Source organism: Pinus tabuliformis, chromosome 9, assembly GCF_031772625.1.
Source record: "Pinus tabuliformis cultivar Carrire ecotype Pingquan chromosome 9, CPIR1, whole genome shotgun sequence".
Taxonomy (NCBI): domain Eukaryota; kingdom Viridiplantae; phylum Streptophyta; class Pinopsida; order Pinales; family Pinaceae; genus Pinus; species Pinus tabuliformis.
The window spans coordinates 1,385,619,127-1,385,633,195 of record NC_142307.1 but is presented as its reverse complement, the minus strand read 5'-3'; positions in this window follow the sequence as shown (position 1 = coordinate 1,385,633,195).

The following is a 14,069-nucleotide window of genomic DNA, read 5'->3' as shown; positions in this document are numbered from 1 at the left end:
CCTTCAAGCCAAGGAAGTAGTTCATCAAAACCATATCCTTCCTGTCAGTATCAAGTCATCCACACATAGAACCAAGATGAAAAAACTTTCATCTACCATTATGTAGTAGAGATTGGCATCCGCTTCACTCTTAGTGAAGCCCAATCCATTGAGATAAAAATATATGTGAGTGTACTAAGCATGGGGTGCCTACTTGAGACCATAGATGGATCTCTTGAGCCTACACACATGTGTCTCCATGTTAAAGGTCTCAAATCCCTTAGGCTACTCAATTGAGGAAGGTAGTTTTAACATACATTTGGTGGATCCTCCACCCCGACTGTGTTGTCAATGCAAGTATGGTCTTGGTATATGAGTATCTTGCCAAAAGGGTAAATTTCTCCTTATAATCAATCCCCTCCAACTGTGAGAAGCCTTTTTCCACTAATATGGCCTTGTACTTCTCAACACTGCCATCAGCTGCATGTTTCACCTTATAGAACAATTTGGAACCAACAACTGACTTGTTCTTAGGTTTTGGCACCACTTACCAAACAATGTTCTTCAAGTTGGAGTTGTACTCCTCCACCATGGAATCTACCCACACCTGCTGTGAAACAACCTCTTCAAAATAAGATAGCTTAGAATCTATTAAGTCTATCATGAGTGACATATATCCTATATATTTGTCCGGTGATCTCCTCTATCTCGCAAGGAGCTAGGAGTTCCAACATTCTCCCGAGCTTCCTGCATCAACTTGTCAACCATCCTGGTCCTCTTCCTCCCTTCTCTGGAAGGCTCTATGTGAGTGGGTGCCTCTACTCAGTCTGCTCTCTGCTCCTCCACATGTGGCTTCTCCACATTATCCCCTTGGAATGTCCTCTTGCCTTTGAGTAAGATCTCACTCTGTGGATTTCACTGAGGCTCCTCCTAGGAGCTCCTCCTCTAGTGGTATGCTCATCTCTCACTCTAGATAACTCCTAATGGATTTATCCTCATCAAATATCACATCCCTCCTCATAACAATCATCTTGAGTGAGGACGTGTATAGTCGGTAAATATGACGTGTCTCAGAATAGCCCATAAATATCCCCTTTTCTGTAGTGGGATCCAAATTTTTCTTGCTATTTTTGGAGACATGACAATAGACTATGAATCCAAAAATACAAAAGTGGGAGACATCTAGCTTCCTTCTAGTGAAAGTTGCTTTAGGTGAAACCATTCCAAGAATTTTGTGAGGGCTCCTGTTCTGCAAGTAAACAATAGTATTGAAGCTTCAACCCATAGGGATAGTGGCAACTCTTGGCCATGCAACATTTCACTAGTAGCTCCTATAATACTTTTATTTTTCCTCTCTGCAACTCCATTTTTCTATGGGTTTTTGGGTGCAATCAAATCCCTTCTAATACCCTCCTTGGCACATAATTCTTTGAAGGCATTAGATACATACTCTCCTCCATTATCACTTCTCAAGGATTTAATTTTCTTTCCAGTCTCATTTTCAACTAAGGCTCTAAATTCAACAAACTTCGAATAAACCTCATCTTTGTTCTTCATAAAATAGATCCAACATTTGTGGGAAAAATCATCTATGAATATCACATAATACCTGTACTTTGCAGTGGAGGCTGTGGAAAACAATACACCTACATATGAGTGAACTCGCTCCAAGATGGCTCCAGCTTTTCTATTTCATCCCTAGAAGGAGCATTTAACATATTTTCCAAGAGTTCATCCCTTGCAAACATCATGTTGATCAAGGGTGCATTTTGGAAGTCCATTGGTGATCTACTAAATTATTTTCAAAGCTCCATGGTGTAAGTGTCATGCATGCTTATGCCAGAGCTCTCTAACATTTCAACCCTGAATATGTTTTTCCTTGCTACTCAATGCAACACATCCATCCACCTCTAGCTTGTAGATATTTTTTAACTATAGAACCAATTTGTTTTGCTTGTCTAGTAGAAACATGCTTCAAATAAATCTTCCCTTTACTGAACACCACATCATATCCTCTGTCTTCAAGTACAACTATAGAAACTAGAATTTTATTCAGACCAGGCACATACATTACATTCTTTAGGTGAATATGGGAGCTTGACTCCCTCTTAAAAGTGACAATGCCAATCTCTTTGGTACTATAACTTCCATCATCTTCAAGCTCTGTGTAATTTTAGGTCCTTCTCGTCTAAGCTAATTAAGAAATCCTTAATTCCTATCGTATAAAATGAAGCGCTAGAGTCTAAGTACCATACACTACCTTGTACAGTGCTTTCCATGTAAGTATTGAGGGTGAAATCCAACTCAAATTGTGATGCGAGAGCATCTCCTGTTGATGTTGTTGTAGGCTTCTTATTGGATTTCTTATGTGGACACTTGGTTGCATAATGTACATACTCATGACAGTGAAAGCATTTAATTTTACTAAGGTCTTTCTCCTTGCCATGGTTTCAGTTGGCTTTTGCCTTGCCTTGGGCTTTCTTTCCTTTGCATGCTAAAGAAAAGTTTACTTCATCATTAGTTATGGATCTGACTCCATCTCTAGTGTTTCTTCTAATCTCCTACACCAAGTTAGACCAAAGTATCTCCAAATTTGTGAGCTTGTCTCTTCCATTAGCTGAATCCTGATAACTATGATAGGACTTTTGAAGACCAAGGAGTTATAACCCCACAAGTTCAGATGGTGGCACAGTCTCTCCAACTCCTCCAAGTTCATCTCTCACTTGAGTGAATCTATATAGGTATTGAATAATAGTTTCATTTTTATTCATTCGAATGTTCTTGTGCTTATATTTCAATGCCAGCTTCCTCACATCGTTGCTACTTTCAAATAGGTCTATGATAGTTTTCCACATTGCAAAAGTAGTCTCCTTTCCATTTTGAATTCAAAACCACATGGTATTTGACTCCCTCCAAGATAATCCTCCTGGATTTTGCATTATCTTTCTTCCACTGAGCCAACTGATGTGCATTTGATGTTGCTGATTTTGGAATATATGTTTTTGTGTACTCTAATATTCCATTTTCATCCAACACAACTTACATTCTATCTTTCAAAGCATATAAATTCTAAGTTACCTCCAATGCATACTCAAGCCTCAATCCATTGAAACATTGTTCTTGCATTGAATAAATACATGCACCACAACTCTGCTATTCAGAATTACTTTGAGAGATTATCAGGGACCTAGTTTATATGTATTTTAAATAGATTTGATAGGATGTAGAAATAACTTGAAATTTGTAGCTGCTAGTGAAATCAATAAACACAAATTTCTTCTACTAAATTCCATGGAAGGAAAACTGGCAATAGAAACATATGCAATCATTCAATCACAATGCACAAAGTTTTTTACCAGGGAATCCAACTCGGAAAAAACCCTCCTCTATTTTTATTATATCATATGAGAACAGTGATCTATTACAATGATTTTTTCAATGCTTGAAGCTCAATCTGCACTGTAATATTGATCTCCTCCTAAGTCTACTATGGCCAATACTTAGCCAAAATAGGCCTCTTGCTTCCTCCTATTTCCTTGGGAAATACCCAAGGAAATTAGCTCATTTGCTACATGAAAACACTATACACTCACTAGTATACAATAATGATTATATTATTCCTTTTCTTTTGAACTTCACTAGGCAATTCGAATTTCATGGATGACTAGGGCTATTTTTAGTAAATTAACTAGTTAATTGAGAGTTAGTTGAGTTTACAATAGTTACAACTACTCAACTGAACTCATACTAACTCTATTCTAGAATAGAGTTCAGATAATTGAATTTCATTAAAGATAACACCTCTAGATAGCTAGATCTTACCCACCAACTTGCACACAACTATACTTCTAGCCCACAAACTTGAATTGACTAACTCAATTGAGTGATTTGATCATGTCATTCTTGCTAACTGCCTGAAAACTCATCCTTGAAGTGGAAATTCAAATTTCTTCATTTGACTAAGGCACAAGTCAATTGAAGCCTTTTCTTGCTACAATTTAACAATTACACCTTGGGACAATTTCATGGATAGTTGGCACAAATAAGTTAGAAGTTATAAATTATTGTTTCAAATGATATCAATAGTTCATCGTGCATGAGAGGATCATCATGTCAACAATTTCCCATTAGTGGCAACACATTCGCTTTGATCATTGTTCTTTCCAAAGGTATGTATGTTCCATGACCTAGGCACAAATCCCATTTGAAACAAGTTACATATTCCTTTCATGAGTTTTTTTTTATGGTGATTAATTAGATTTGTGTTTGTTCCTTCTCCCTTTTCCTTCTCTTAATTAGAGTGAATTGAATAATTAACAATTCTGTTACTTCTCTCAAGTGATGCTTGTAAAGATAATACTTATGATCACATCCTTTACTCCGTTAAATACTTAGCTAGGCATCTTTCCTCCCCTACAAATAATAACTTGAACATAAATGTAGTGTCCATGAATACAATGTAATAAGGTACTACATCACAAGTAACATCATCATTCATTGGTTTGATGCCACATATTACACTTTTAAGTTACTCAAACATCCTTTCTTTTTCCATACCAATGAAGGGAGTATAGTCATAAATGCTTGATAGTGTCCAAAAGAAGAGATTTTGGATGATTCATTTTCATGTCTTCTAACTTCTACTATGATGATATGGGTGGCAGGAGGGGGAGGAATATTACTCAATCTCGAAGGAATAATAGAGATCAAATTTGCATGGGGTCTGGGAAGGAAAACTAACAATCAAGTTGAAATGTATTGTCTTCTACAAGGTTTACACATTGCTAAATACAAAGGCATCAAAGATATTATTATATTTGGAGACTCACTGATTACAATGATCCATTATATCATTAAGGAAGGAAATCCAAAGGAGAATTCCCTTGCCCTGGTGCTTCATTAATTTGTAATTGAAAACTTGAAGATTTGAACAAATTGCAAGTGAAATTTTTAAATGTGTTTTGGGTAATGGATCAAGTTATTAAACACATAAAAAAGTTATTTTTAAACTTAATTAGTAGCCAAAATAAAGACAAAATGCCATTTCAAAAAACACATAACAACAAACATGATAAAGCAGTTCACCCCTCTCCTGGGCTACATCTCCTGGTCCAGCTTCCAATGCATGGCCTCTTTCATTAAGTGATAAAATGTGTGTGTTTCATGGCTTTATAATGCTCAAAATGAAAACAAATGTCTCCAATGGATCTAAAACTGTCAAAAACCCCCATCCGGGTTCTTTCTACACCTCATTTGGCCAAAAATTGAGAAATTTATGCTCGTTACAAGTTTTTCCCAATTTCCCATTGCCAACCATCCTCCAATTTGACCCAAACCTTGCTTGAGCACCCCAAACTCAAAATTGGTGTGTAAACGTGGCCTACAATCCCACCCGACGAGCGAAATTATCAGACATTTAAACTGTTCACTAACACCTAGTTTCCAAAATTTGAGGTCGTCTGACAACAAGTGCCCAGGGGCTGGGGCTAACTGCCCGCTCCTGTCGACCGACCCCCAATGAATTAACACATGGTCATGTGAACCCCGCGTAACTCGAGGTTGGTGCCAAAATCGACGCTAAGGTATTTATTTAGTTTTTTACGTTTTCCTTTAAGACTCTCCTTGCTAATGTAAAGCCAAAGTTCATCTCCAACTTGAAAATTGTGGTCAACATGATGCTTATCATGCCCTATCTTGTAGTTGGCCTTGCACTTTTCCAACTGTTCTTGAACCATTTGATGCACCAATTGAACTTGTTTAATGAACCTCTTGGCCTTATCAATCCCACTATGACCATCAATAGCAACATCCTTCCCAAAGCTAAAATCTAAAGGAGATTTTGGTAAGTATCCAAATAATGCCTCAAATGGAGATGTTTGAGTTGATGAATGTTTTGCCTAGTTATAAGAATGTCGAATGTAGTGTAAGTGTTCATCCCAAAGCTTAGGATGTTTGATGCAATAGCCACGAAGAAGATGTACTACTTGTCTATTGATCACCACTTCTGCCTGACCATCAATTTGTGAATGGAATGTTGCACTCCTTTTCAACTTGGTGTCCATGAGTCCCCATAAGCTTGACCAAAAGCTCCTGATAAATCAAGAACCTCGATAAGAAATAATGGATTTGGGCACCCAAAATGTACCCATACATGTTGAAAGAAAATTTTTGTAGTATGTTCAGTTGTAACCTGCTTCTTACAAGGCATCAAAATACACATCTTGCTGAAATGATCCACCACAACCTAAAGATAATCATGATTTTTTTTAGACACATGGAGTCCTCCTACAAAGTCCATAGAAACACTTTCCCAAGGATGGGAAGGGACTGGAAGTGGAGTATACAATTCTAACTTTCTATTGCTAGGCTTAATTGTAGCACACAAATAATGCCCTCTTACATATCGTGACACACTTTAATTCATTCTAAGCCAATAACAATATCTTTTTGATTGTGCCACCATCTTTCCTACACCAAAATTACCAACAATAAGAGAAGTATGTGCTTCCCTTATGATGTTGAATCTTTCACCCTGTGGAATGCATAGCTTTCCAAGGTGATACAATTTTTTTTCATGCACATGGTAATCCAATTCCTCTACTTGGTTGCCTTGACCCAAAGTTGTATATACATATTTAAAATCACAATCTAAAGCATATTCTTCAACATAAATCTCATGCATGATAAAATTATGCTTAAGAATAACTGAAGTACTAACAATTGGTCTAGAAAGCATGTCAGCAACCTTGTTATAGATACCTTTCTTACACCTTATCACCAAGTTGAATTGCTGCATGAAACCCATCCATCTGAAGTGCCTCGCTTGTTGTTGCTTAGTATTTGATTACAAGTATTGCAATGGTTGATGATCAATGTGAATGATAGTTTCCTTTCCCATCAAATAGTGTTTCCACTCTTTGAAACTTTGCTCCAATGCATATAGTTCCTTGTCATATGTAGGATAGTTAACTACTACACCATTAAAATTTGCATAATGATAGCATATGGGCTTACCATGTTGCATCAAGACACTCCCATGGCGTAGTCACTTGCATCTGTTTGTATCTCAAATGGTTGTCTTAAATCAGGAAGTGCAAGAACTAGAGTTGTACTAATTCTCTCCAATGCATCAAAATATTTTTCTTGCTTGCCTCCCCATTGAAAAACCTGCTTTATGCTTTTCAAGGCATTTAATGGAGCTGCAATTGAAGAAAAGTTAGAAATAAACTTTCTCCAATATTCGGTTGCTCCCAAAAATCTTGTAACCTCAGTTACATTATTGGGCTTGGGCTAATCTACAATGACTTTGACCTTTGAGGGATCTATTCAATTCACCCCCTCCAACAATATGTCCCAAATATACTAATGAGGTCTTTTCAAACTCACATTTAGACATCTTTACAAACAAATTTTCTTTCTTCAAGACATCTAAGACTTGTTTCACATGCCTAACATGTTATTCACGAGATTTGTTGAATATCAATATGTCATCTAAGTAGACAATTACAAAATCATCAAGAAAAGGCCTTAAGACATCATTCATAACTCACATGAATGTCGCAGGAGCATTACAAAGCTTGAATGGCATAACCAACCATTCAAACAAAACTTGCTTTGCTTTGAAAGTTGGTTTCCATGTGTCTCCTTCAACAATACTAATGTGGTGATAACCACTTCTCAAGTCCAACTGAGTGAAATGCACATCATATTTCAATTGATCAAGCAAATCATCAATTTGAGCGAGAGGGTAACGATTTTTTTATCGTAATCTTGTTCAAGGCTCTGAAATCTACACACATGCACCATGTACCATATTTCTTTGGTACTAAAACAATTGGTGACCCACATGGTGATGTGCTTGGTCTGATGAACCCTTTGTCAAGCAACTCTTGGACTTGACTTTTGATTTCTACATTCTCCATGACTGAAATCATGTACATGCCAATTTTTGGAAGAGGGAAATCTTGCTGCAATTGGATCTCATGTTGGATTCCTTTTTTTAGAGGCAATCCTTTGGGTTCCTAAAACATCGCATCATAGTTGTAACAACCTAATATAAATCATATTTTAACTTTGCATCACATCATTGGAAAGCTTAATTTTCAATATTCTCTTTGGTTTTGATCATAAAGAGTACAAAGTTCTTACTAGCATTGACTAACCTCTTCATTTATCTAGCATTCACAAGTGACAAATTCAACTTCTTGTTATGTGCTCTAACAATGTACTCAACTCCATTTTTAAACAAGTGATATTTTTTCTCATGGCAATGAAAGATGGCTCTCCTATCATATAGATATGGGCTTCCCAAAACAATACCACAAATGTCAAGTGGAATGACATCAAGCTCTACCTCATCTATAAAGTTTGCAGTGATGGAAAATCTTAATTTACATCTTTTTGTCACATGCAATTTTGCATTGTCACATATCCAACCTAAAGGATATGGTTTAGGATGAGGAGTTGTTTCCAAATTCAATTTCTTGACAATGTCCTAAAAATGAGGTTTGCTTATGAACCACTATCAAACAATGTATCTATCTTGGTATGTTTTTAAATGACTCTAATATGGAAAAGCTCTATTCTTTCTTTTCATGTTGAGTTTCATTGAGGCTACTTGAAGAACTAGTATTTGCAATAGAGTCCTTACCTTTGAATCCCATGGCTATGATATTTGTTTCATCCCCAGAGTCGGATCCTAAATCATGTTGTGTAGCTGCAATAGTCTTTTGTTTCCTTTGTTGTTAAAATTTATGGGTCTCATTTCAAGATGAAGTTTCCAACAGTGGTCTTCATCTTCTTTTGAACAATGTTTAGATGTGAGTTTTTATCCATATTTCATGACTGAAGCATTCTTCTTCCATTTTCCTTTTAATTTCCCCTTTCCTTTGTCTCCACTCTTAAAAGGATTTTTGCTGCCCTATTGAGGAACATTTTCCCTCTTGCTTCTGAATGAGTTTCCTGTACACAAACTTCATCTAGTTTTGTAGGGTTAAACATGAGAATTGTGTGTCTCAAATAACTACGCAATCCTCAAATATATTTGAGTAGAGTGTCTTGAGAGGATAAATATATACCCAAAATCAAAGCTCTTTTTCTAAATTATTGAGTATAGCTTTGCACATTTTTACCTTTAGCTTGCCTAAAGTTTTTCCAATCCATAATAAATTTTTTAATATATGCTAATGGATAATATTTCCTTCTTATTGCAACAACAAAATCATTCCAAGAGGATAAAACCTTACCATGTTTCTTCATGTCTTCTTGAGTTTTGGCTTCCCACCAAATAAGTGATGCACCTTCCAATCCAAGAGAAGCAAGCTGAATTTTGGTCTCATCATCCTTGATTCTTTGTATCATGAAATACACTTCAATTTGACAAACTCAATTATCCAATTTCTCAGCATTTACCTCCCCATTATACATAGGCAATTCAAACTTTATATCAAGCTTAAGAAAATAAATTTTACAATGTCCCTTTGGAGAATTTGGAGGTGTTTGTGAAAGGGTGGGAGAAGTACAAGATGAGGATGAGGATGGAGGAAGGTGGTGGTTTGTCACCATTCCCTCCATTCCATTTTGGAGGCTTGTATCATTTTCCTCCATCTCCTTTTGGAGGCTTTGAGCTCTCTCCATACAAACTTGAATTCCTCTCTTCATAAAGAACCTTTACCATTTCAAACATCTCAAAGAAATATTTTCTGAAATTTCTTTCATCTTCAGACATCCTTTCAGAACCTTCTTCATGTGCCATGACTATTGAAGCCTGAGGTGTGTTTGTTCTCCTTGAAACAATTTGAGATCTTGGCTCCACAAGTTCTCCTTCACCTATTTTAAGCTTCAACCTTGTAAGTGTTAGAAAATTATATATTACGGAGCAATGGAACACATAAAATATTGCAAAAATATAAACACAGAAAACGCACAAAACAAGAGAGACACAGATATACGTGGTTCACCCAGTTTGGGCTACGTCCACCCCGAACAGCCAGTCCTTCCTTTCTATTATCCAGCAAAATGAAGAGACACAACCTACAACAAATCCGCTGTAATATCCTCTATTTTCTCTCACAGTCTCACCTCTCTGTTTCTCGCTCACAGAATACACATCTATCACACAGCCTCAAATACAATACCCTCATACAAAGAGAGGGGTTGCCTTCTAGGGCAAAAAACCCTAAACTAAACATAAGTTCTACCGTCAGATCATTCGCCTAATGAACGGCCCAGATTGACTAGAAATTACTATACTTTTACAAGGCAATTTTACAGCTGTTTTTAGCTTCGGGGGCGCTGCCCCCGAAACCCCCCGCCAGGGGGGGGGCTCCCAAAGGTTGCAGCCGCCCCCCCTTGGACCCCCCTGCAGCGAATATTTTACGGGCGGCGTTGCCGCCCCCATTTCGAACTGGGGTCCTACGTGGCGATACCTTTGAATATAGAAGATAATCAGGCTCCACACCCAACAATCTCCCACTTGGAGACTGATTGTAGCAACTCCACCGCTGCTCCATTTGCTGGACAATGACTCCTCTTTGGACCTGGTTGTTTCTCATCTTCATCGTCATCCTTGAAGACCAACTGAAACTGAGCATATTCTCAGTTTCTCCCTGGTTACAACTTTTGTTAGCATATCTGCAGGATTCTGGCTAGTGTGTATCTTTTCCAGCTTCAACTCTCCATCTTCCAACACTGATCGTATGAAATGGTACTTGAGCTGTATGTGTTTAGTCCTGGAATGAAATGCTGAGTTCTTTGCAAGATGAATGGCACTTTGGCTATCACTGTATAACGTGCCCATATCATGCTCCTTACCCAATTCACCCATAAACCTTTGTAACCAAATCATTTCTTTACTAGCCTCTGTAGCAGCAACATACTCTGCTTCTGTTGTTGAAAGTGCAACAACACTTTGGATTTTTGAAACCCAACTGATAGCTATTCCTCCAACAGTAAATACATATCCTGTAGTGCTCTTCCTGTTATCTCTGTCACCTGCCATATCTGCATCAACATATCCTTGTAGGGAGATGTTTGAACCACCAAAGCATAATGCTTGATTTGTGGTACCTTTCAAATACCTGAGAATCCATTTCACTGCCATCCAATGTTCCTTTCCTGGATTGTTCATGTACCTGCTTACAACTCCCACTGCATGTGCAATATCAGGCCTTGTGCAGACCATTGCATACATTAATCTTCCAACTGCTGATGCATATGGAACTTTAGACATATAATCCATGTCTTCTTGGGTCTTTGGGCACATTTCCTTGCTAAGTTTGAAATGGCTAGCAAAAGGTGTACTAACTGGTTTTGCATTGTGCATGTTAAATCTTTTCAACACCTTTTGTATGTACTCATTCTGAGACAATGTTAATTTACGATTTTTCCTGTCTCTAGTTATTCTCATACCAAGGATTTGTTTCGTAGCTCCCAAATCCTTCATTGCAAATGAATTTGCCAATTTTCTTTTGAGCACATTTATTTCCTGCATGTTAGATCCTGCAACAAGCATGTCATCTACATACAGTAACAATATAATATAGCTGCCATCATTTTGCTTTTTCAAATAAACACAATGATCAGAGTGACATCTAGTATAACCTTGTTCAGACATAAACTTGTCAAATTTTAGATACCACTGCCTTGGAGCCTGTTTTAAGCCATACAAGCTCTTCTTCAACCTGCACACTAGTTTCTCCTTCCCTTTCACCTCTTATCCTTGTGGCTGCTGCATATATATCTCTTCCTCCAAATCCCCATGGAGAAAGGCTGTCTTTACATCTAACTGCTCAAGATGCAAATCTTCAGCTGCTACAAGACTTAAAATAGTTCTGATTGAAGTCATTTTAACAACAGGAGAAAATATTTCATCAAAATCAATACCTTTCTTCTGTGCAAACCCCTTCACCACAAGTCTAGCTTTATACCTCTGTTTTCCTCCATCTTCTTCCTTTAGCCTGTAAACCCATTTATTCTTCATTGTAGTTTTTCTTACAGGCAACCTGACTAAATCTCAAGTCTGGTTATGCATTAAGGAGTCCATCTCTTCTTCCATGGCTACCTCCCACTTCTTCCTGCTTTCAACCTGCATTGCTTCTTCATAACATTCAGGTTCACCGGAATCAGTCAACAATAAATAATATAATGAAGGAGAGTATCGTTCAGGGGGTCTACCTATCCTGGTAGATCTTCTAACACCACTTTCAGGTGTTTGGGGTGCCTGTTGCTGTTGTTGTGGTTGTTGATTATTATTATTTTCAGGCACCTTTACTTTTTCAGTGATTTCATCAAGAATTGCGTATTCCTTGTTTTCCTTTTCCTGTTTCTTTTCCTGCAACTGATTCTTATACAAGACCTTTTCATTGAATATTACATCTCTGCTCCTAATGATTTTGTGATTTTCGTAATCATATAAGCGATAACCAAAATCATTAACACCATATCCAATAAAGGTACATTTCTTTGACTTTGCCTCAAGCTTTGTTCTATTTTCTTTATCAATATGGACAAAGGCCTCACAACCAAAAGGCTTTAAAATAGAGTAGTTTACCTTTTTACCTGTCCATGCTTCCTCTGGAACACCACCATCCAAGGAACTTGAAGGCCCTCTGTTTATTAGATAAATAGCAATATCTACAGCATCTGCCCAAAACTGTAAAGGCAATCCTGCATGCAATCTCATGCACCTTGCATGCTCCATGATTGTTCTGTTCATCCTTTCTGACACACCATTTTCTTGTGGTGTTCTTGGAACTGTCTTCTCTCTGCGAATTCCATGCTCTGAACAGTACCTATCAAACTCTTTGCTGCAATATTCACCTCCATTGTCTGATCTAAGACACTTCAATTTCTTTCCTGTCTCAATCTCAACCAAAGCTTTCCATTTCTTGAAAGTATCAAATACATCAGATTTATTCTTAATACAATAAATCCAAGTTTTTCTAGTTGCATCATCAATAAAAGTAACATAATAACGAGAGCCACCGAGAGATGATACCTGAGCAGGTCCCCATACGTCTGTATGCACAAGCTCTAATTTTTCGATCTTCTTTTCTTTCCCAACTCTGAGAAATCTGACTCTCTTCTGTTTTCCATAAATGCAGTTCTCACAGAAGTCCAAATCAACATTCTTCAAACCCGACAACAAATTCCTTGAGTGAAGAATCTTCATCCCCTTTTGACTCATGTGTCCGAGCCTATGATGCCATAATGCTGCATCTGCTCCTTTGGAAGTTAAAGCATTAACAGAGTTAGAAATACCATTGCATAAATACAATGTACCAACCTTTTCGCCTTTTGCTATTACCAGGGCTCCTTTAGTGACCTTCCAAGCTTTATCTGTGAAAGTTGTCACACAAACTTCACCACCTAACTGCCCTGTTGAAATCAGATTTTTCTTTAGATCTGGAACATGCCTTACCTCCTTTAATAGCCATTGGTTTCCATTCTGCTGTTTTACAAGAACCTTACCCATTCCAACGATTTTACAGGGTTTATCATCACCTAGACGAACTTGTCCAAAATCTCCTTGAACATAGTCATGAAAGTATTTCTTATCAGGTGTGGCATGGAATGAAGCCCCTGAACCTACCACCCAGGAATCAGTAATATTTTCAAAAGAAAGAATCAAAGCATCTTGTAACACCTCACCTGTCACATTTGCTTCATGATTGTTTTCTTGTTGTGCATCTCCTTCTTTTCCCTTCCGAGATCTACAGTCTTTCTTTAGGTGTCCTTTCTTTCCACATTTCTAGCACACTATCCCCGATCTGGACTTGGATCTGCCTTTCCTTGATTTACTGCGATATCCCGAGCTCTTTCCTCTTTCCATTTTTCTTCCTCTAGACTCTGCACTCAAAGCATTTCCCGATGTCTCACCGGAGCTTTTCCGTCGCATTTCCTCGCTAAGGATAGCACCGACAACATCATCAAACTTTAAAGTACTAGATCCAGAAACGGAGTTACTAATGGCCATTACCAAACCATTCCAACTTTCTGGTAATGAGCACAAGAATAACAGAGCTCTAACTTCATCATCAAAGTTTACCCCTACAGAACTTAACTGACTTGTAACTATATTAAAATCATTT